Genomic DNA, 25,587 nt, shown 5'->3' on the forward strand with positions numbered 1-25,587 from the left:
ATCAAAGCTTTTAATCGACACATCATAGCTTTCTTACAACTGAGCTACACATCCGTATTGACGGTTTGATTTTTAGAAACAAATCCTTCTCAACCCAAAGATGGGATGGCTTGACTTTGAAACTGCAAGCTACACATCAAGGATGGTTTGCCTTGGCAACAAAGCCTTTGTAACCTAAAGATGAAATGGCTTGACTTTTCCAGTCTTAGAACACAGGAAATCCTTTGTCTCCTTAGTATAAGACTGTTTTATATATGCCCAAAATGGGTCTTACGAAGGCTTTTGCTGGCATTTTGCCCTCAAACGGCTGCAGAACAAAAGGAATACTAAGGCAAACCTCAGATCTGCGTGCTTTTTCTAAGATATTAAAATAATTCAAAAAGCTATGGCATAGACTAAGACAATCTACGCAAATAGCTTGGCATGTGCACAAATTCAGATTTGAACTAATTCTTGACAAAAATAATGAGTTCAAGTAAGGGATTGTTAGTAAACTTTGAATTGGTCAAGGATTTTTCATGAAGTCCTATTCTTTTGGGTTGTTAGACGTTTTTTAATTTTCCATTATCTTAACTACTTAGCAGTTTTTTGTGGTCTATTATTTCTTTCCTTGTTATGTGTAGGTCTATATTAAGTGAAGAGTAAGCTCAATAAAACTATCACTTATAAATCCCAATTGTTTGTGTTTCTCTTTTTAGCTATCCTTGTTCTATATCTTTACAAAAATTTTAAATTGTTCATTTTATTGGTATCATATAATATCTCTTGTTCTCTATCCTTTTTGGTGAAACTCTAATTTACTTTCCATACTATTCAAGAAAATAAGTTATTTTCAATTGTTACAATAAAGTAGGTGTTTTTAACCAATTCTGTCAATCCTAATACCTAATATGAACTCAATTAAATTTAGTCACTTTCTCAACTTCAAAACCTAAGAAATGAAAAATTGACCTATTTTAATTCATCATTTTATTTTTCTTAAAAAAATAAATCATCAATATAGTCGATTTATTCAAAATAATAAAAAAAATAATGGTCAAATCTTCTATCTAACTCAATAAAAGTATTGAATATCGTCTAATATGGTTGATTAGTTTTCATTTTAAGAAAAATGAAAAATCAATTAAGTCAATCGATTATTTTTGAAAAAAAGGTAATTAAAGAATATCAAATAAAAATAATAAAATAGTTGGTTGTTATTGACTTAGTGCACTCCTCAAGAAAAAATATATTAGTGTAAGGACTTGATTTTGTGAATTACTCATTTTTGTGTGATTTGATCATTTTACCCCTCTTTGTGATTGCTATATGATATTTTTGGGGAGTGGAGAAGATTGGCATAGTTTTCAATGCATTTGGTGTGATTTGTGCAAGTTTGTGTTTTTTAGAAGTTAAAAAAGACTTATAGTTGACCTCGGCCAATATTTGTTACTCTTTGTCTTGAATAGAAAAATAGACTGCACCAGCAGATTCTAGATATCGATTTTGGATTGGTAGTATGATTGGTGTTATATTATGGCTTTTATATCTCATTTTGATCCTCGATTCAACAAGTTGTGAAATTGGGTCTCGGTGGTCATTTTGGTGGAAATAATCTTTTTTTGAAATATGATGTTGCCATTAAACATAGAATGTCGAATTTGATAGGGTAGTGTAAGACCACATAAAAGTTCTAGTTTAATTCAGTCCTATATAGCTTGTAATAAGGGGTCCCAGACTTAGAAAAATTCATCCAAGTGTTAGACTTAGAAGCATTTTTATCCTTTTAAATTTGATGATCTTATTTTTTATCTTTTATCTTTTCAACCTTAGAATGTCGATTTTCAAATTGATTCATGATCAGGGATGTCAATAGTTCATATTGGGTGAGTTTTAAAACTTTTGGCCTTTGTTTAGGTTATGTTTGGATGGGCAAAACAGCAAGCCAACGCGATCTAGATGCATCGAGTTGGCTACCGCATTGCACCCATCAACGCAATACGATAGTGATCACGTCGATCCCATCGACGCAACACATCGCCAATCGCATTGTTGGGCAATTTTTTGTGTTAAATTCTGAGTTTTCAAGGGCATTAAAGTCCTTTTCCCCTCACCCAATTCAGCTAAAAGCCAAGATTTAACTCTCAAAAGGGAAAATTCCACTCTTTATTCTCAAAATCCTCTCAAGAACAACCCCTAGTTTCATCAAGCTCAAGATCAAGTCCCAAGAACTCACCACAATTTTCACTAAATTAATAATCAAGGTATGTTAGGTGTTCATCCTTAGGTTTCCTTCTACCCTTGGAGTTCAAGGACCTTTTTTATAAAACTACAAGTTTAATGATTCATGATTTACATATGTAATTTAGGTTCTATTCATGTTTGTGTTGTTGTATGGATTTCAATTCAAAATTTAATTATATGTTTCATGAAGATAGGATAGCATATATGTTGATTGGTGTAATTCCCATGTCAAAACCCTTGAAATTTCAAGTTTAAGTTATAGTCTTTATGTTTATGTGTTCTTCATTGTCATGTGCATTAGTTATGCTCCCCAAGTGTTTGACAAAATGTCCATGTGACATGAATAGTATATTCATGATATGTTATCATGTGTTCTCATTCATGTACAAGTTCATGACTTCCAAGTGTTTGACAAACTGCCTCAGTGAATGAATTGTGAACAACTGACTATTTCTATGCTTTTATGATCGGCTATGTTTACCAATTATGCTATTGAGTCTTGGGGGTATTTATTTCCAAAAATCTAGCTATTTACTTAGTCGTGGTAGAAATACAATAGACCTAGTAAAGGTCAAGAACAGTAGTACTCAGTCAGTAACAAAACTCAGTGAACTCAGTCCAGTTCAGTCAGTTAACATGACCAGTGTCAGTTCAGTCAAGCATAGTACGATCTAGTGATCAGTGTCTATTCAATTGGGAGTAGGATTCAGCACCGAGTGAACCCAGGAATGCAAGCATTCCTACCAACAGAAGGCTTGACCCTTAGTAGCTGTCCCTGCGTTACAGAACTACGTAGCCAGCATAGGGTAAGCCGTCCTTCTACCAGACTAGGGTTGACATAACTATATATACAATTCATGAGCCTTCCTGCTAGATTAGGGTTGACCCGGCATTATTAGTATTCCTTGAAAAGGTTCTAACACCCTTCCAACTAGGGTCACAGGTTCGACCCCAACTCAGTTTATAATCGGGGTATATCGGTTAGATGATAACTTCTATAGTTACAGTTTTAGTCTCAGTATTTAGTAAAGAACTCAGATAGTTCTACAAAACTATGGCTATCAGTTATCAGTTACTTAGCCATTAGAAATCAGTACTTTAGTATCAGTGTAAACTTTCAGTTATCAGTATTTAGTTATCAGAACTTAGAACTTCAATTTTAGTCCAATTCAGACAGACGTTATATGCACAAGTAATGCATATTCAGCATGTTTAGTAGTTATAGTTTTACATGTACTTTTATTCAGTTACTTTATGATTTTTATTCAGTCAGTTATAATCTCATGTATATGAACCCATGTATATCAGCCTACCACACTTAGCATACCAGTATACTCCACGTACTGACGCATACTCTTTCATTGCGCTATGATGTCTCATATCATAGGTTTGGACGCTTAGGGTCCTGATCCTACTTAGCAGCTCAGTCTATCCGTAACAGATTTAATGGTGAGTACTTATATTTCGAGGATAGAGTTTATCTATATCAGTATTTCAGTTAGCTCAATAGTTATATCAGTCAGAGTTAATTGAGGATTTGTCCTATCAACTCCATATTCAGATAGTTAGAGGCTTTCAAACTAGCACAGATAGATATTCAATTTTTTAGATATTATTATCAGTATATTTTGTTATTATTTTAGTATTTGTTTTTAGTTTTTGAACCTTATGGAAATTTCAGCCTAACTTCCGTATATTCAGTATTATTATTATTATTATTTAGTGCTCACTTAGCTTGTGGTCTTTCGGGATTGTAAGCATTGTATGACACCCAAGATGCAGTCTCGGGGCGTTACAAACTTAGTATCAGACCCTAAGGTTCAACAGAGTCCTAGGGAGTCTGAAATCCATGTCAAATAGAGTATTGTGCATGGGTGTATAGCTCACCACACTTATGGACAAGAGGCTATGAGGCATATTTAGGAATAATTTTCCGTTTTTTTAGTATTCATGTCGTGCGAGTGAGCATGAGCTCAAATTGAACTCTCTGTCTAATCTAAGTTTCCCTTCTATTTATAGAATATGCCTTCCAAAAAGACTAACAGAATAAAAATTGGAAACCAGCCACCACCTACGCCCATTCAGGAAGATCTCCTGGATGAGCATATTTCTCGTGCAGAATTCAGAGCAGCTTTCACCACTGTAGCTCATTTTGTGGTAGCCCAGAATGAATGCCTAGCTGTTGTCCAGGATAACCCAGTGGCTAATACTGCTGCAGCTAGAATTTAGGACTTCCCCCGAATGAATCCTCCATTATTTTTAGGGTCTAAGTCTGAAGAGAACATATAGAAATTCCTTGACATGGTGCAGAAGGTAATAGATATTATAGGGGTAACTGCTAGTGAAAGTGTTGATTTAGCTACATATTAGTTATAGGATGTATCTCATACATGGTTTAAGTAGTGGAAGGCAGATAGGGCCATACATGTAGGGCCTAAGAATGGGAAGAGTTTGTTACTACCTTTTTAGATAGGTTTTTCCTGTTGGAATTAAGAGAGGCCAAGATTTTAGAGTTTATTAACCTGAAGTAGGGCAGCATGACAGTGAAGGAGTATTCTCTTAAGTTTACTCAGTTAGCCAGATATGCTCCTTATGTAGTAATTTATAGCAGGTCTAAGATGAGTAAGTTTATTTCTAGTGTGTCTGACAGTATGGTAAAGGAGTGTAAGACTGCAATGCTAATTAAGGAGATGGACTTGGCTACGTTGATGGTCCATTATCAATAGATAGAGAAGCAAAATACTAAAGAGAAAGAGAGGGAGAGAAAAAGGGCTAGAATAGGTAGCTTAAACTTCACTCAGCCAAAGTCAGAGGGTGGTAATAGTTCTTAGTTCTGCCTAAAATCTTCAGTTTTGGCTCCGTCCACAGCCAGTGCTCCGGTGCCTAAGTTCAAAAATGGTAATAAGGATAGGGCGCCAGGCTTTAAATCTCAAGGTAGTGTTAGTAGTACTCGAACAATCCTCTTTGTCAGAAGTGTAGCAGAAACCATCAGGGTATCTGTAGGGCTAGTAGCAATGTATGTTTCGAATGTAGGAAGCTAGGACATAGGATAAGAGAGTGTCCCTAGGTAGGTTCACAGAGATAGCATAAATGTCTCCTAGCTCAGCTCGGTCGCCCATCTCAGCAGGGTGACGCTTCCAGTGCCACCAGTGGGCAATACCCAAATAGGCTCTATGCACTTCAGTCCCGACAAGATTAGGAAAGTTCTCCTATTATGGTCACTGGTACGTAACAAGGTTTCCATTTACATGTTTATGTTTTTCTAGATCTAGCAGTTTCTTTGTCCTTTTTAACTCCTTATATAGTTGTTGATTTTTGAGTCAGTCCTGAAGTCCTAGAAGAGCCCTTATCAGTGTTTATCCCAGTGGGTAAATCTATCATACCCCGGCAGGTATACAGAAATTGTTCGGTTATGGAATCTCAGAAAGTTACTTTAGAAGACTTAGTAGAGTTAAAGATGATGGATTTTGATGTCATTCTTGGCATAGCTTGGATCCATTTATGCTATTCCTTAGTTGATTGTATGAATAGAGTTGTCCATTTTTAGTTCCCGAATGAATTTGTCCTAGAATGGAAAGATAGTACTTCAGCACTTAGGGTCAGCTTGATTCCTACCTTAGGGTGAGAAAAATGATATCTAAGTGGTATGTCTATTATCTCATTCGAGTTAAAGAATCTAGTTTCGATACCCCTAATCTTGAGTCAATTCCAGTAGCAAGTGAATTTCCAGATGTGTTTCCCAAAGATCTTCCCGGAGTCGCTCTCGAGAGGGAGATTGACTTTGGGATAGAACTTCTTCCAAATACTAAGATGAGGATTATGCCAAGCTCTAAGTTAGAGAGTTTCTCAGATTGTACAGAGCTCCATTATGCATTATTTCAGATAGAGGTACACAGTTTACCTCTCACTTTTTGAAAGCCTTCCAAAAGGGCCTTGGTACCCAAGTCCATCTCAGTACAACCTTCCACCCTCAGACAGATGGTCAAGTAGTAAGGACTATTTAAATTTTAGAAGATATGTTGAGAGTGTTTGTTGTTAACTTTAAGGGTAGTTGGGATGACCACTTACCTTTGATTGATTTCGCGTATAATAACAACTATCATTCCAGTATTCAGATGGCTCCATTTGAGGCACTTTATGGGAGGAGATATAGATCTCCCATTGGTTGGTTTGAAGTAGGTGAGGCCACAGTAGTAGGGTCTGACTTGGTGTTTGATGGCCTAGAGAAAGTGCAGTTAATCAGAGAGAGGCTTAAGATAGCTCAGAGCCGATAGAAGTTGTACACAGATGTGAGAAGAAAAGATCTCAAGTTTGAGATTAGCGGTTTTGTGTATTTGAAAATCTCTCCCATGAAGGGAGTGAAGAGATTTGGAAAGAAGGGAAAGCTTAGTCCCTGATATATTAGTCCTTATAGAATTCTCAGTCATTTTGGTAAGGTAGCATATGAGCTTGAGTTGCCTGCAAACTTAGCATTAGTGCACCCAGTATTTCACGTCTCCTTGCTAAAGAAATGCATTGGTCACCCTACAGTTGTAGTCTCTATAAAGAGTATAGATGTTCAGAACAGCCTCTCTTTTGAGGAAGTCCCAGTTAAAATCCTTAATCATCGGATTCTCAGACTGAGGAACAAAGAAGATCCTTTGGTCAAAGTTCTTTGGCGGAATCAGCTCGTTGAGGGAGCTACTTGTGTAGCAGAAGTATATATACAAACCAAGTATCCTCACCCCTTCTTCGTAAACTTAGACTCAGCTCGAGGTAACAGTCTTTCTTAGATTTACTCAATTCTATGCTCAAATTACCCTTACAAACTTGGTATTAATTACCGTTGCATATCATCCTCATGACAATCATGTATTCATAAATCATTTTAGCCATGTAATCATGCTTCAGTTATGTATGTTCAGTATGAAATCTCAGTTTATCAGCAGTTTCATTCATGTAATCATACTTCAGTTGTGCATTTTCAGCATGTAAACTTAATCTATCAGTATTCTCAGTTCAGTCAGTCTCATTCGAGGATGAATGTTCCCAAGGGGGAGATATTGTAAGACCCTGTAAAAGTTCTAGTTCAATTCAGTTCTATATAGCTTGTAATAAGGGGTCACAGACTTAGAAAAATTCAGCAAGTGTTAAGACTTAGAAGTATTTTCAGCCTTCAAAATTGGATGATCTTATTTTCGATCTTTTCGACCTTAGAATGTCGATTTTCAAGTTAATTCATGATTAGGGATGTCAGTAGGTCATATTGGGTGAGTTTGGGAATTTTTGGACTTTGTTTGGGTCATGTTTGGATGGGAAAAATAGCAATCCAACATGATCTTGATGCGTTCCGTTTGCTACCGCATTGCACCCATCGATGCGATGCGTTGGTGATCGCATCAATCACATCGATGCAGCGTATTTCCAATCGCCTCACTGGGCATTTTTGTGCATAAAATTCCAAGTTTCCAAGGGCATTTAAGTCCATTTCCCTTCACCCAATTCAGCTAAAACATGAGATTTAAATCTCAAAAGGGCAAATTCCACTTTTTATTCTCAAAATTCTCTCAAGAACAAGCCCTAGTTTCATCAAGCTCAAGATCAAGTCCCAATAATTCACCACAATCTTCATGAAATTAATAATCAAGGTATTTTAGGTGTTCATCCTTAGGTTTCCTTCCACCCTTGGAGTTTAAGGATCTTTTTAAAAAAAACTACAAGTTTAATGATTCATGATTTACATGTGCAATTTGTGTTGTATTCATGTTTGTATTGTTGTTTAGGTTTCAATTAAAGATTTAATTATATGTTTTATGAACATAAGATAGAATATATGTTGATTGATGTAATTCGCATGTCAAAACCCTTGAAATTGCAAGTTTAAGTTGTAGTCTTTATGTTTATGTGTTGTTCATTGTCATGTGCATTAATTATGCTCCCCAAGTATCTGATAGAATGTCCATGTGACATGAATAGTGTATTCATGACATGTTATCATGCGTTCTCATTCATGTACAAGTTCATGAATTCCAAGCGTTTGACAAATAGCCTCAGTGAATGAATTGTGAACAACTGACTGTTGCTATGCTTTTATGAATTGCTATGTTTTACCAATTATACTATCGAGTCCTAGAGGTATTTATTATCCAAACTATAGTAGTTTACTTACTCGTGGTAGAAATACAATAGACCTAGTAAAGGTCAAGAATAGTAGTACTCAATTAGTATAAGAATTCAGTGAACTCAGTCCAGTTCAGTCAGTTAACACGATCAGTGTGAGTTTAGTCAATCTTAGTACAATATAGTGATCATTGTCTATTCAATTGGGAGTAGGATTCAGCACCGAGTGAACCCAAGGATGGGGAAATTCCTACCAGCAGAGGGTTTGACCCTTAGTAGAAGTCTCTGCATTATAAAAATACATAGCAAGCATAGGCTAAGACGTCCTCCTACCAGAATAAGGTTGACACAACCATAGATATAATTCAAGGTTCTTCTTGCCAGATTAGGGTTGACCTAGCATTATTAGTATCCCTTGGCAATATGCTAACACCCTTTCAAATGGGGTCATAGGTTGGACCCCAACTCAGTTATAATCGGGTTATGTCAGTTAAATGATAACTCCCATAATTACAGTTTTAGTCTCAGTATTCAGTGAAGAACTTAGATAGTTCTATAGAACTATGGCTATCAGCTATCAGTTACTTAGCCATCAGAAATTAGTACTTTATTATCAGTCTAAAATTTTAGTTATCAGTATTCAATTATCAGAACTCAGAACTTCAATTTTAGTCCAATTCAGACAGACGATATATGAATAAATATTGCATATTCAGCATGTTCAGTAGTTATAGTTTTAAATGTACTCTCATTCAGTTACTTCATGATGTTCATTTAGTCAGTTATCATCTCATGCATATGAACCCATGTACATCAACCTACCTCAGTTAGCATATTAGTACATTCCACATACGGATGCATACTCTTTCTTTTCCCTATGATGTCTCATATTATAGGTTCGGACACTCAGAGTCCTGACCGTACTTAGCAGCTCAGGATATTAGTAGATTCAGTGGTGAGTCCTCATATTTTGAGGATACAGTTTATTTATATCAATATTCCAGTCAGCTCAGTAGTTATTTCATTCAGAGTTAGTTGGGAATTTGTCTCATCATCTCCATATTCAGACAGTTAGAGGCTTTTAGTCTAGCATAGACAGATATTCAGTTTTTTAGGTATTTTTATTGGTACATTCTGTTATTATTTCAGTATTTATTTTTATTTTATGAACTTTATAGCAATTTTAGCCTAACTTCCGAATATATTTTCAGTATTATTATTATTCAGTGCTCACAGCAGGTACCGATCATGGGTTAGCTTGTGGTCCTTCGGGATTGTAAGCATCGTGTGACACCTAGGGTGCAGTCTCGGGGAATTACAGGTAGTATATTTTGTTTGCATTCTTAAAACTCTGAATGAATCCTGAAGGGTTTGTGAAGATTTAAAAATTTTACGAGTCCTAGAAGATACACCACCCAGCTGGTGCAACTGATAAAGTGGCCCTTAGGTCGCTTTTGTGGTGGCCGCTAAGTCGGTTGATTAAGAGACCCGGCTCAGGGGCCACTAAAGCAGAGACTTGTCTTCTTTAGCGGAGGCGGTTAAAACAATCTCTTATCTGCTAAACCGGACTATGATGCATGCAGGTAACGCTAAAGAGGCACTTGACCCCTTTAGCGGTAACCGCTTAAGCGGTTATGCCTGGGTAGTATAAAAAGATCTTTTTTCTCGTATTTCTCCTATTTTTATGGTTTTGAGCTTCAGGTTTTAGAGTTTTTGGATGATTTCTTCCATCTTTAAGCTTGGGTAAGCTCCAAATAATTATTTCACTTTGATTCTTGTTATCTAAAACTCGTTAAAATGTGATTTTAAAAGTGAAATTTGGAATTTTTTGTCCAGAAGGACTAAAATGTTTTTTCTTCAATGTTAAACTTCATAACCCATTTTCACTTGGGTTTTCTTCTATGGCTTCTTTCAATCATGGTATGTGTTTATGAACTAAAATTCTAATTTTACCTCTTTTAAAAAAAACATTTTGGGGGTCCATTTTGACCCCGATTTAAAAAAAAGACTATGGGTATCGTTGGCTTTCTTTTGACACATAGATTCTATACTCATATGTTTTAGTTGATCCCAGGGTCGTTCGGGAGGGGAAAAGCTCTGCGTGAAGGGATTTTTTGCTTTGATTTAGCATCATAAGGTAGTATTATGGCTTAATTTTATTCAGACTAGACTGGGTAGTTAATATCTTATATAAAATCATGTTATAGGTATGGAAATAAATTATCAAAATAGTGTTAAAATCGTTGTGTGCTTGTGTGAGGAATTATGAGTTGTTATTGGTGGATTGAGATAATAATTGCTATATGTAGCCCATATGGGGATCTTATCTGATATTTTTGGCTTTGTGTATGCATGTCGTTGTTTTCATCCTCATAGCATTGATTTAGTTGGGTTTTATATGACATCAGTAGTGTATTACTTGCATATGTTGCTCAATGGTACATGGCTTTTATTGGATCATGGATGGTTGACCTATTGAGTGGATTTTTACCTTGCGTGCATGTATATTGGTTAGATTTGAGATTATTATTCTAATTTAGTTATGAGAATTACATCCTCATATCATAGATACATTCATGAGATATTGGTACCATTATGAAAATACTGGGTTTTTTTATAGAAATATGACACTTACAAAAACCCTCTGCCTTAGATCATGAGTTGGAAAGGAGATATGGATATTGAAACTGGGATTGGTTATTGAGATTGTATATGGGTTGAGAAACCAAAAACCTCCATCATGAGTTCTACCTTTAAATCATTTCTTGGTGGGTGTATACGAAGGTTATGCGATAACCTCGAATATATCACATCATCATCATTATCATTATCATTGCATTTAATACATTATGCATCTTCTATGTTGTAGTTTTGTGTTTGACTTGATATCTCTATTCTATATTTCTTTTTTCATCCTTGTATCTAGTGTATGTGATATACTTAGTACTATTAATGGCGACGATATAAGTGATCTACCATTTGGAATATTTTCTGATTGCAGGTGACGTGCCAATAGTGTGTATTTATGTAATGACTTGATTTTTGGTATTTTTGTGAATTATTAATTTTGTATGACTTGACCATTTTATCCCTTTTTGTTGTTGCTTTGTGATATTTTAGAGTGTAGAAATTATTTGCATGATTTTCAATGCATTTTGGTGAGAATTGTGCGAGTTTGTAATTTTTGGAGGTTAGAAAGAGTTACTAATTTACTTCAGTCAACATTTATTATTCTATACATCGGATGGCAAAAAAGACTATGCCAGTAGATTCGAGACATTTATTTTAGGTTGGTAACATAGTTGGTGTGGTTTTACAGCTTTTGTACCTCATTTCGACCCTCGATTCAAAAAGTTGTGGAATTGGATCTCGACGGTCAATTTTGTGAAAATGATATTTTTAAAAAAATCTGATATAGCCATTGATTCTGGAGAGTTGAATTTGATAGGGTAGCATTGTTCATTTGCGTATTTGAGATACCAAATTAATCTCGAGGGCTCTACAAAGACTTGAAATTCTCTAAGTCTCCAGATCACGCACCACTCAGCTGGTGCAACCATTTAAACAGTCAGCCGGTCACTTAAGCGACCTGGTTTGCACCAGCAAATGTCGCTTAATGATGAGGTTCAAACAACACCTCTTATTATATGATGATACATGCACTGTCAAAATATAATAACCCAACTAAAGTTAAGGATGAATCCCAAGGGAATACATAGACTCCTGGACTTCAGATGATGTAATCAATGGGTAAGAACTGGAAAAGTAAATAGGGGGTTTTGAATGGAAATATTGAATAAAGAACAACTATCAACTTTGATTGTGATCAATATTGGTGAACACTAGGATTTTGTTCCCCTGGATTCTTAACTCTACAGGATTATCGTGCTATGTTGAACCAACTTGATACCTTGCATACAGAATAGATAAGTTGTGTACCATTTACAGTCTTTTAGATGAGTAGATAGATTTCACCCTTTACCTTTTGAGTCTCAGGATGTCTACTTACTAACACTTATCTTAATCCCAGTTAACTATTACCTTTTGAGTCTCTAGTTAAGAAATTAAATCTAACCATCTTACCTAAATAATACCTAGTAGCGTCGATCGACAGCTAAACTCCAAATTACTGTTGTCATTGTCTTTTCCTAGTCACTACTCCTCTTTTGGAGTAAGTAGCAATAATCTAGGCGGGATCTTGATGTTGGCCACTACTAAAAAATCAATTACAGTGAAGATAATGTAATGCATGCCATGGGTATCGGTTCAATTCAACAATCGTACTTCCTCTACTTTGTGAATCCGTCAGGGTTTCCACAACCCTAGCTATGGGTTTTAGCCACTCATAAAGTGAAGAAACTAGCAAAGTTGCTGGTAGAGTTGTTGCTATGTGACAAGGAGGTCACGGGTTCAAGCCTTGGAAATAGCCTCTGGAAGAAATGCAAGGTAAAGCTTCGAACAATACACCTTTGTGATGGGGCCCTTCCTCGGACACCGTACATAGTGGTAGCTTTAGTGCACCAGGCTACCCTTTTATACATGTGAAGAAATCAATATCATTCATAATTGAAAGCATAGATGAAATCACAATGATAAGAATTGTAATAACGCACAATAGTTACTGAATTACTCAACTGAAGTCAATACATGTAAATCCCAAGATCAAAATCAAATCTTTGAATCAAAATATGTTTGTGAATATCAAAAGTGTGTAACCCCTACTAAAAAACACATAAATAGTATTTATAGTACATAAGGAAATCCTAAAACCAAAGCTCAAATGAAATAGGAGAAAACAAGGCCGGTGGCCACATGTGGTCTAAACCCGAGGTCAGGCATCAGGCATAGGTAGTACCTGCGGTCCTGGACTTGGGCGTAGGTACAAACCCAGATATCAGATGGAAAAAATCCTGCAAGTTCATCTTTTGGGATTTTGGACTTTTGGAACTTGCTTTTCCTACCTGCGGTCCGTAGGTCCTACATGCAGTCCATAGGTTGACTTAGTAGGTGCCGCGAGTCATATTTCAGCTCTTCTTTGGTTATTGAAAATGCTTTGATCACTATCAAGCCGGAAAGTGTCTTGAATATCCATAATTTCTCCAAACATAGACAAAAACACCTTTTTTACAAACTTATCCAAAACATGATTTCGTGCAAAACATACCCAAAAAGCATCATATCTAACAAATAACTTCAGAAACTTGCATATTTTCCTTTTTTTAACACGAAAGTTCTACATTCTTATAGCATATCAACACTGATAATGCACAACTTATACATCAATTGAGTGCAAGGTGGTCGGCATCAATATATTTACCCAACTTTAGAGTCGGGGTCGAATCCACAAGGAACAATGTGAGTGGCGATTAAACTAATTTAAAACTATAGCTACAAGTTAAATTCAAACAAATGATATGAAAAGATAAAATGAAGGCTTTTAATGATTGAGCAAAAGTTATTAACACTTCAATTCACCTTAGAACGCAAAGCTTAAATTGCAATAGTTCAAATCAATGATATAGAGAAACTAGAGTTGTGATCACTATGATTAGTAATCCTCCATTGAATAATAGTTGTAGTATTGGATTCTCGTGACTTATGGGAAACACTAAATTATCAGTATCGATAGTTCATCTAAGTGTTTCTCAACCTACCTAGATGTTGAGTTCCCTAATTCTCTCGAACTTAGGAACCTTCTATTCACGCTGATTTTATTTTGAGTTGATTAATCTTGTTACAGCATTAATCATTAGATGGAAACTTACCCTTCCTAAATCATCGTTGATAATTCACTACCTTTAGTTTATTTCTTAGTTTGAGCAAATCAACATAAGGCAAGATCTATTATTTGCAACCAACAAAAAATAATTAATACAAAAAAATTATCAAGATGTTCCCACAATCACTCAAACACTAACCAACTATTAAGATAATACAGGAGTAATCATAGATCCCACAACCCTAGTTGTGGGTTTTAGTTCCACATGAAAGAGAAAGCGATAACAATAACTGAATTCATAATTCAAAGTGATTAAACTTACAAAAGATATAATCAGAAATTGATTTTCTTCCCAAATTCAAGAAGAATATCCCACAACTAAATCAAAGAATTGAAAATTGAAATCCAAGTTTAGAGACCAAAGAGAAGTAAAGTAGTCTTTGGAATAAGTTATAGATGTTCAGCCCTAAAATTAGAGAGTAAACGGATTAATGTCGTGAAGTTCAAGATGAATGTTAGCCTCCAATAAAACCTAAGAACTTTCCCTTAAATACCAAGAGCTAAATTAGGAATCAAATCACAGAATACAACTTTTTCTCGCACAGCTGACGACGAAGTGTGACACCTTATCAGAAGTCTGACAACTTATCAAACATTGTCATCAGCTCCAACTCCAAGTTTAATGATTTCTGCCTTAGGCTGATGGAAACTCCTGATGGTTTATCAGGAATTTGACGACATATCAGACAATGTCGTCACTTCTTCACTTCAAATCTCATGTACTGCCTTAGACTGACGGCATTCTCAATGGCTTATCAGAATTCTGATAACTTATCACAAATTTGACGAATTATCAAACAAGTCATCAACTATACTTTCATGGCCACTTGTTCCAAATTAACGTCTTTTACTCTTATTGTCTTTGGCGTTCTTGCATCTTGACTTTCCTGCATTATCAAAGAGAAAGCAATCAAAAATGACAAAAGTTACTTAAGACTTTACAATTGTTTCTAGTTAAAAGCCTCAAATGTGTTAACATTAGCTCACATATCAACACCTTCAACTTAAAACAATTGTTTTTCCTCAAGCAACTTAAACATAACTAAGAGGATAAAAAGCACATTCGGCAGTCAATCATCCATTTTAGCTCAAAACATATTTACCATCTCCAAGGTCAATCATCTCGAACTCAATTGTGTATATTACTGAAAAGCAACATTGAAACACAAAGGAATCAAGATATGGCATCAACTTAGCAACAACAGCCATGCATATACCAATATTACTCTACCCAAACAAGTTAGCAACTAGCAATATAACCAGTGTGCCCTTACAACAAAGAAGTCCCTCCTCACTCATATAAGAAATAACATATGTAATTGTGGGGACAATCAATAGACACTCACTCTCAAAAAGAAGTTTCAGTCAATGTATGCCAAATACCATAAGCTTGCCCTTATTTTCATTACTAAGGTTTTCAGACAGGTAAGCTAGGATCACTATAGGTTTTTTTCTTCGGCTTGTAATGTAGGCTAAGGGCTAGTATGATACTCGATGATATTTAAGGTGACTAAGCCTCCTTGGCACCATACTAAATTTTGAGGTCTCACTTATTTACCTTTACCTAATTCTCTCCTTTCTTGATTACACATACTCCGGATAGGTGCGGTCTTTTTGACAATTATGTATTCTTTTTCACAACTTTTCTTTTCTTATTCTTTTTCCACCACACCCAACTTTTTATTCTTTTCTTTTATTCTACCTTTCTTTATACTCATTTTACATCACGCACCCCTATGGTAGCCACCCTCAATTTAGGCTATTTTTCTAAGTCAAAATGCACAATGTCCAAGGAGGACCAGGGCCAAAATAGGTTCATTGTGATACAAATGGGAAGGTGATAAGTTTAATAAAAAGAATAGGCATTCAGGCTCAAAATCAGGATCAAGGGAAGGTCATTTAGGCTAAAAGTGGATTAATATCAACAACGGCCTATGATACTTTCCTAACCTCTATCCTACAACCAAGGCAAGACCAACCGGGCAAGTTTTGAATTTGACACACAATGGCAACTAGGTAGTATCTCACACACATATGGCAGAAAGGTACATCACAAGCTACTACCCATTCGGTTCATGCAATTATTAGCAATGATTATCATATCCCTAGTACTAATTCCATAAAAAGATTCACAGTAATTACACATACATACACATCACATAGTTACCAGATAGACAATTAGAGAGGTATTTATCATTCCAAGAAAAATCAACAAAAATATGTCAACTATCCTAGATACTTATTTTTTTCCCCCAGTTAACCACAACACATCACAAAATAACCACAATACCCCTAAACATTCCGGCTCTACTAGGAATAAGACTCCAGGAAAAAGAGGCACAGCAATGTCCCCAATGCGTCAAACCAAAATAAGAGAGTTATAAATATACCTGGGGCACCATGGGTGCGAAGATCTGATGGCAATCACATAATACGAATACAAACATTAAAATACCTTGGGTTGCCTCTCAAGAAGCACCTAATTTAGTGTCGCGGCATGACCTAACTCAGTTTTTTCCTCCATCTTGAGGATATGAATTTCACCCCCAACTTAGAGTCCATCTTCTTGCCTCGCTCATAGAGGGTGGTACAAAAATTAAGAAGTCGAGTAATGGATTGAGCATGGTAAACCACTCGGCCTTAAAGTGAGGTATGTTTTTATATTGCCTGTCCAGTGTAAAATAAAGAATATAGGATTCTTATTCCTCATCTTCACACTCTTCTACTATTTTAAATGATTCCACAGACAAGATATCTTTTAAACATAATGTAGAAAAGTGGTTTGAATGAGGCCCAATCAATCCTACTTCAAAATTTACACTATCTACTACATACTCACTTTTATTCACCTTCTCGACATCTTCACTTCGAATTAGGATAGAGTCTTTATTAGAGATTTTCTTGATTTCTTCTTTTTTCTCTAGCACCATGTCCTCAATCTTGTCATCATCTCTCATGGTTAGTTCGGTTGGTTGGGAAATCATTGAGGGTTTCTCAACATCAAGCTCAATATCAATATAGGGTTCTTGATCCTCATCTTTACACTCTTCCATTATTATAAATGATTCCACAGACAAGATATCATCTAAACATAATATAAAAGAATGCTTTGAATTATTGACCTCTATATCCATCTCCTCATGAATGATTGGCTTCATGTCTTGATGTATATCACATACGATATCATACATTTATTTCTGGAGATCCAAAATTCATTGAAACATAGCTTCAATGCCACTCTTTCCAGTGCTTCGTTCTTCATTTTCTTGACCATAATACCTATCAAACTCATAAGAAGAACTAGAATTTAGGTTAGCACAATAGGAGGGGGGGAATTTGGGTAATCACTCCAATGTCCATCTTGACCACCACATAAAGAACAGTTATACTCTAGGTAAGATGAAAATGGTGCACACATCTCTCTCCGGGGAGCATATCTACAATCTTACCAAAAGTGAGGTCCATCACAATATGGACATGGATCTCAAGATAAGATTTCCAAACACCAAGCTCATGTTCATTCCAGGATGCCATAGTAATAAGTAAACTAAAATAAAAATCTACCTAACATAAGAAATAAAAGAAAACTAAAAACTAATATTTAGAAGTTTGAATTCAAGCAAGTAGGCTAAAATTCCAAACCAACTCAATACGCCAAATTGTTTCCCGGCAACGGTGCCATTTTTTATAACTCTCAACTTAGACATCAATTTAGTGCAAGGAAGTCGTCGTCAATATATTTACCCAACTTTGGAGTGGGAGTCGAATCCACGAGGAACAATGTGAGTGGCGATTAAACTAATTTAAAACTATACCTACAAGTTAAATTCAAACAAATGATATGAAAACATAAAATGAGGGTTTTTAATGATTGAACAAAAGTTATTAACACTTTACTTCGCCTTAGAACTCAAAGTTTAAACTATAATATTTCAAATCAATGATATAGAGAAACTAGAGTTGTGATCACTATGATTAGTAATCCTCCATTGAATAATAGTTGTCGTATTGGATTCTCGTGACTTACGGGAAATACTAAATTATCAGTATCGACAGTTCATCTAAGTGTTTTTTAACCTACCTAGATGTTGAGTTCCCTAATTCTCTCTAACTTAGGAACCTTCTATTCACATTGATTTTATTTTGAGTTGATTAATCTTGTTACAGCATTAATCATTAGATGGGACCTTAACCTTCCTAAATCCTCGTTGATAATTCACTACCTTTAGTTTATTTCTCAATTCGAGCAAATCAACATAAAGCGAGATCTATTATTTCCAACCAACAAAAAAAAATTAATACAAAAGAATTATCAAGATGTTCCCACATCACTCAAACACTAACCAACTATTAAGACAATACAAGAATAATCATAGATCCCACAACCCTAGTTGTGGGTTTTAGTTCCACATGAAAGAGAAAGCGATAATAATAACTAAATTCATAATTCAAAGTGATTAAACTTACAAAAGATGTAGTCAGAAATTGATTCTCTTCCCAAATTCAAGAAGACTATCCCATAACTAAATCAAAGAATTGAAAATTGAAATCCAAGTTTAGAGACCAAAGAGAGGTAAAGTAGTCTTTGGAATAAGTTATAGATGTTCATCCCTAAAACTAGAGAGAAAATGGATTAATGTCATGAAGTTCAAGATGAATGTTAGCCTCCAATAAAACCTAAGAACTTTCCTTTAAATACTAAGAGCTAAATTAGGAATCAAATCACAGAATACAACTTTTTCCCGCACAGCTGATGACAAAGTGTGACACCTTATCAGGAGTCTGACAACTTATCAGACATTGTCGTCAGCTCCTTCTTCAAGTCTGAAGATTTTTTCCTCAGGCTGACGGCAAATCCTAATGGCTTATCAGGACTTTGATGACATATCAGATAATATCGTCACTTCTTTACTTCAAATCTCATGTACTGCCTTAGGCTAATGAAATTCTCGATGGCTTATCAAAATTGTGATGACTTATCAGAGATGTCATCACACTTCTGCTCCAACTTCCTTACACTGTCTACAGTTGATGATGACTCTGATAACTTATCACAAATTTAATGACCTATCAGAGAAGTCATCAACTATACTTTCATGGCCACTTGTTCTAAATTCACATCTTTTGCTCTTGTTGTCTTTGGTTTTCTTGCATCTTGACTTTCCTGCATTATGAAAGAGAAAGCAATCAAAAATGACAAAAACTGCTTAAGACTTTATAATTGTTTCTAACTAAAAGCCTCAAATGTTTTAGCATTAGCTCACACATCAAACACCCTCAACTTAGAACATTTGCATGTCCTCAGGTAACAAAACATAACAAAAACAAAAATGACACTTAACTAGGAAAAACTAAGTTATTCAAGGCAGTCAGTCAATCAATTAAACTCAAAACACAACATCCCCCTCCAATCTTATCTTTTAAAATCAATTGTGTATAAACATAAAGCACAACAATATGACACAATGGGATCAAGGTATGGCAGTTACATTAGCAACAGACAACCACTCATATATACAAGTTACACTATCTGAGATAAGCAATTAGCTAGCAATATGAATCAAGTGCCCTTATAACAAGGATGTCTCACTCACTCATATGAAATCATGTATATCTATGCAGGGATTGTCAAGAGACACTCACACTCAGAAGGGAACTTCCAATCAATGCATGCTAAATACCATGGTTTTTCCCTTATTTTCTTTACCTTAGCATTCAAATAGTCAAGTTAGGACCACTATAAGACTTTTCTTGGCTTGTAATATAAGCTTGGGGACTGGTATGGTACATATGGACATATGAAGTGACTAATCCTCCTTGGCACTACACTAAACTTGGGGTCTCACTAACTAGATAGTTTACTTTGTATTCCACTCTTATTTCTCCCTTTTTTATTCTTTATTACATATTCAGGTTGGGTGTGGTCTTTTACTCTTCTTTTTATTTTTTTCACAATTTTTTTTCTCTTACTTTTTCTTTGTTACCACATCCAACCCTACTATCTTTTTCTTTCATTTTCCCTTCCTCATACCCATTTTACACTACACACTCCTATGATAGCCACCCTCAACTTAGGCATTTTTTCTGAGTTAAAGTGCACAATGTCCAAGGAGAAATAGGGCCAAAATAGGTTCATTGTAATATAAATGGGAAGGTGAAAGGTGCAACAAGAAAAATAGGCTAAAATGCTCAGAATAGGGATCAAGGGATATTTTTTTTTATTTAATTTGTGTTTTATTTATAATTAAAAAGTCAATACAAAAATAGGCCAACCCATCCTAAAATCCAACACAAAATGTAAAAGGACCGGGTAAGTCCAATCCAAAACCCAGCCCATGTAATACATATAAATTAGTGTAGGGTTTCCTAAATGAGCTAGGATCAGCTCACTACAGTACTCCCTGCCTCTTTGCATCCTCTCCCTTTTTAATGGCTTTCTTATTCAATCTCTAGCTTAAACTTCTTCTTCTTTGGGTGGTGAGTACAGTTCCTTGGTTTAGCTATGTTGAATTCATCTCCATCTTCAAGAGTAAGTTTCTTTCTTCTCTTCTGCATTTGGTGATTGATTTTGTGCTTTCTGAACACCCTCTTTCTTTTAATATCAATTGAGATCTCTGGTACTAAGGTGTATAACAAGTTTTCTGGTGCACAAAATAGGGTCTAGACTTCTTAGGCCTGGTCATCATTCTTGGTAAGATTGTTAGATCTTTCCTACTAAGACTATATAAAAACCTGAATAATAACATCCCATTTAAACCAATATTCAAAGAGAGGGAGATAAAAAGATGCTCGAACCCACTGGAGCTTTGATGATGCCACACATTGAAGTTGTATATGTTGATAATCTAATCATGGACACTTGAGAGACCTTTTTGATGGTTGGTTACTCAGGCTAAGTAGTATTTCTTTTTGTTTGTTCTCTATCTTGTACAGAAGAATGTGCAAAATTATATTAGCCTGTCCAGTCTATAGAATGATGTGTAACTGCTAGCCTTAGATAAGATATTTGATACTTATCAATATTTAATATCTTTTTAGCTATGCTAGGTAGTTGTTGAAATGTTGTCTATGTGAACGTATTGTGCTCCACTATCATGTTAGCTAGATATTCTACTAGTTAGTTCCCCTCTTTGTATGTATGAAGTATCTACACTTGCTTACTTTCAATTAATCTCCATGTTTTCATTCTTATATCCTCTATCTTCCATGTTATTTTCCACTCCTTGCTAAGAATCTGCTTCATTTCTAGTGAATTAGTTTGTATAATCACTCTACTTTGTCCAGATATGCTGCAATGTTTAGTTGCATTCCAACTAGCAATTACTTCTACTCAATACTAGTTACATCCTTAATAGTTACTCCTATTGCATATAACAGATCTCCTTTTTCATCTCTTAGGAAGAATGCTTAAGAACTTCTCCCTAGATTACCTTTTGACACACCATCTATATTGTATTTTACCCATCCTAGTTTTAGAAGCTCCTACAATACACATATAGCCTTGATTCTAGGTTTCAATTGACTAAATTATTGCATAATTCCTGGCCAATCTCCCTTAAAGTCTAGAGCAGGTTTTCTCACCTTAACATTCATAATCATCCTGTATATTGATACTCCTTTTCTTTTATGCTTTAATGCATTCCTCTTTCGCTATAGTTCCTATATTATCATAGTTGGCACTGCTCTGTAGTAAGCTTTTTCCCTTGGCTTCACATCTACACTCCACCATGCATATATTACATTTCCCAAACTCAGTCCCTGTATGCTAATACTTGCAAAAGAAGAAAAATAGGACCAAGTCCTGTTAGCAAAATATGATCCCAGTAGCACATGAGTTACAATCTCCTGTGTTGGATTTTGACAACACCAACACATAGAAGGAACTTCCACTCCCCATATCCTAATAGTAGCATCAACTGAAATCCTCCCTTTCCATATTCTCCACATAAAGAAGCTTATCTTAAAAGGTGTTCTTTTTATCCACACATTTTTGTATAACTTATTAGGATTCTCTCTATGCCTAACATAGTGCCATGTTGTTTTGACACTAAAGTCCCCTTTGTATCTAAAGTCCATACTGTCTTGTTATGCTAAATTTCATTCTGAGGAATATTTACATTCTGAGTTATATGATCCACCATTTTCTCTGACACCACTTCCTAAAGTTTTAGTACATCCCAATGTCCTTCCTTAATCAAGTCTCTGACTCTCTAAAAATCATTATCCCATTCCCTACTAACCTCTACAATGGAATATAAATCACATAATCTTGTCTAGTTATCATACCAAAACATATGCATTCCCTTTCTTTATTTTCCATAAAATTAAATGATCTAATAGATCCCTTGCCTGTAGCATTTTTTTCCAAACTTGGGTTCCACTTCCTAATTTCCACATAAATTTTTTAGGGTGTAATTTGTTGTAATACTTATTCATCATGTACTCACTCCATATAGACTTTTTATTTCTAAAGTTCCACCTAAGCTTACAGAATAGTATTGTTGATACATCATGAAGACTCCTAAATTCAAGACCACCTTCCACTTCGAGTACACACATCTTAGACCAAGCTACCTAACGTCTGCCTTTTCCTTCCTCATTGGTACTTCGAAAAAATTTAGTAAAACATTTATGAATAGCATTTATCACATTCTTAAGTGGATTCATGACTGACAAGTAGTGTATTGGAACACTTTACAACACATGTTTACTTAGTACAGCCCTTCCTCCAAATAACAATAACTTTTTTTTCCAAGATTGTAATTTACAGCTAATTTTATTCATAATCAACTGATAATACTACTTCTTCTTTCTCTTATAAAATATTACACTACCAAGATAGTTAAAAGGGAATTCTTTCCTAAGTATAGCTGTAGCTACTTCTACCAAAACAACTACACCATTAGACACCTTCTCATTAAAATACAATGCACTCTTCTTCTTACTAATTCTTTTCCCTGACAACATCTTATATTTCTCTAAAATATTTGTCAAAAGTTGCAAAGTCCCTACTTTTTATTTACACATGATAATCATATCATCTGCAAAGGAAAGATCATTTATCTTAGGACTTCCTTTAGGCATACCAAACAATTTAAAATTCTTTAACTTTAGTAATTCCTTCAAACTTGTTGACAACACCTCTGCTGCAATAATAAACAAAGTTGTAGATAGAGGATCCCCTTAATTCAACCTCCTGGAAGATTTAAAGAAACCCATAGGTTGTCCATTAATCAATAAAGAAGACCAATTATTTGCCAAAAGCCTATACACCATATCGATCAGTTGTTCACAAAACCCAATCTTTCTTAGTTGTTTTGTTAGAAAAAGCCAATCCACCCTATCATAAGCCTTCATTATATCCAGTTTCATAACCATATTTGCTGGTTTTCCTTTTTTTCCTGATTTCAAAAACTATTTCCTATACTACCAAAATGTTCTCAGTTATGCTTCTTCCATAAACAAACCCAGCTTGCTCCTTAGAACTATATCTGGTAGAATACACTTAAGTCTTTCATGAATAATCCTGGAGAATATCTTATTCACAAAATTACTAAGTGATATTGGTCTAAAGTCTGAGAAACTACTGACATTTACCTTTTTAGGCAGCAGCACCACATTTGTATGTGTAATAAACCTTGGAAGTTCATAGCCACTGAAAAATGCTTTAACTATTTGGTGTAGATCAGCTTCTATTATTTCCCAAGCATCCTGAAAAGAAGCACCAATCATACCATTTGGGCCTCCCGCACTATTTCTATTCAACCCCATCACTGCATATTTGACTTCCTCTAATGTTGGAACCCTTGTAATACCTTTATTTTGCTCATCTGTTACCACAGTAGGTAGAGAACCAATATGGAAAAATCATGACTATCCTCCTATTTTTTAAACTAATTTTGAGAAAATAATACAACAGCTTCAGTTATATCTTCCTTCTGATCTAACCATTCCCCCTCCTTATTTTGTATTTAGTTAATCTTAGTCTAGATCTTCTTACCTTTACAATAGCATGAAAGAATTTTGTGTTCTTCTCTCCATCTTTGAACCACTAAAACCTAGCTTTTTGTTTCCAATATTCTTCCTCTTTTTTCAAATGCACTGTCATCTCAGCCTGTGTCTTGAACAATGATATTCTTTCTCTCTAGATGGATTCTCTTCAAACTGCTTCTCTCTTATCTTAATAACTTTCTCTAGGGTAGCTATCTCTTGGAAAATATGCCCAAAAGATTGTTTACTCCACTTAGTCAATGCAAACTTAGTTTTTTTTAGTTTCTGATGAAAAATAATGAATGGATTACCATAAGCTTCCACTTTATAGTTTTGTTTAATAACCTCCATACAAGATTCTTCTTTAAGCCAGAAATTCAAGAATCTAAATGGTTTGATCAATTGCTCCTGAATAGTTCTGCAGTAAAGTAACATGGGAGCATGATCTGAACCACTCCTAGGTAAATTTTTCACCTTAAATATAGGAAAAAGTTCTTGTATCTTGTCAATTACCAATACTCTATCCAATCTTTTGAAAATACATTCCTTTTCTACTCTTCCATTCCACCATGTAAACTTACTGCCCTTAAAATCAACTTCATCCAGATTACAGTTGCATATGTAAAGATTAAAGTCTTATGTTTCCTTAAAGTCACTGGTAAGCCTCCAGGTTTCTCTTCTGCATGACTTATTACATTAAAATCCCCTCCTACAATCCATGGTTCATTTATATTACAACTCAGATTCTTTAAATTGTTCCATAGCACACCCCTCTCCAATTGATTACATCTGGCATAAACTAAAATGACCATCACCATCACTCCTGCATATTGATTCTCTAATCTGAGTGTGAGTTGCCGCTCCTTACCACTTACTATGGTATAATCCATAGTTAATTCTATGAAAGCCCATATCTTCCCAAACATATTGACTGCTGCCTGATCCATCCCCAATCTTCTTTTATATACCTCAATATTTTGACCCTTCTGAAATGGCTCCATTAAACCAATGAAACCAAAGTGGAATCTTTTGTGCATTGTTATTAATCTAGTAAATGCCTTCTGAGTATTAACAGCCCTTATATTCCAGATTAAAGCATTCATTTTAAGAGTGAATCTGATGTTTGACTCCTTGTCTGCATTGTACTATTACTAGTTTCTTTACTTTTCTTGCACCTTCTACCATGCTTCTTTTTTAGTGACTTAGCCTGATTAGGAGATAAATCTCCTATCTAAACTAGCTCTTCCACATTGTCTATTAATTCCTATTATCATGATATTTTTGCTTGCTATTAAAAACTTCCATCATGTTACTTACCTCCATTGTAAGAGGTAGAATATCCTCCAGAATATGCTCCTAAGGATTATTGTTTAGTACCAAAACCAACTCTCTTGACTCAGTTTGTCTCTTTCTTTCTTCTGGAATTTTATTAGAGTCTTTAGCTTTATCATCTAATTTTTGCATCTCATCACTATCTTCTTTCTGACTCTTATCTC

This window comes from Capsicum annuum, chromosome 6 (assembly GCF_002878395.1).
Source record: "Capsicum annuum cultivar UCD-10X-F1 chromosome 6, UCD10Xv1.1, whole genome shotgun sequence".
NCBI classification, from domain to species: domain Eukaryota; kingdom Viridiplantae; phylum Streptophyta; class Magnoliopsida; order Solanales; family Solanaceae; genus Capsicum; species Capsicum annuum.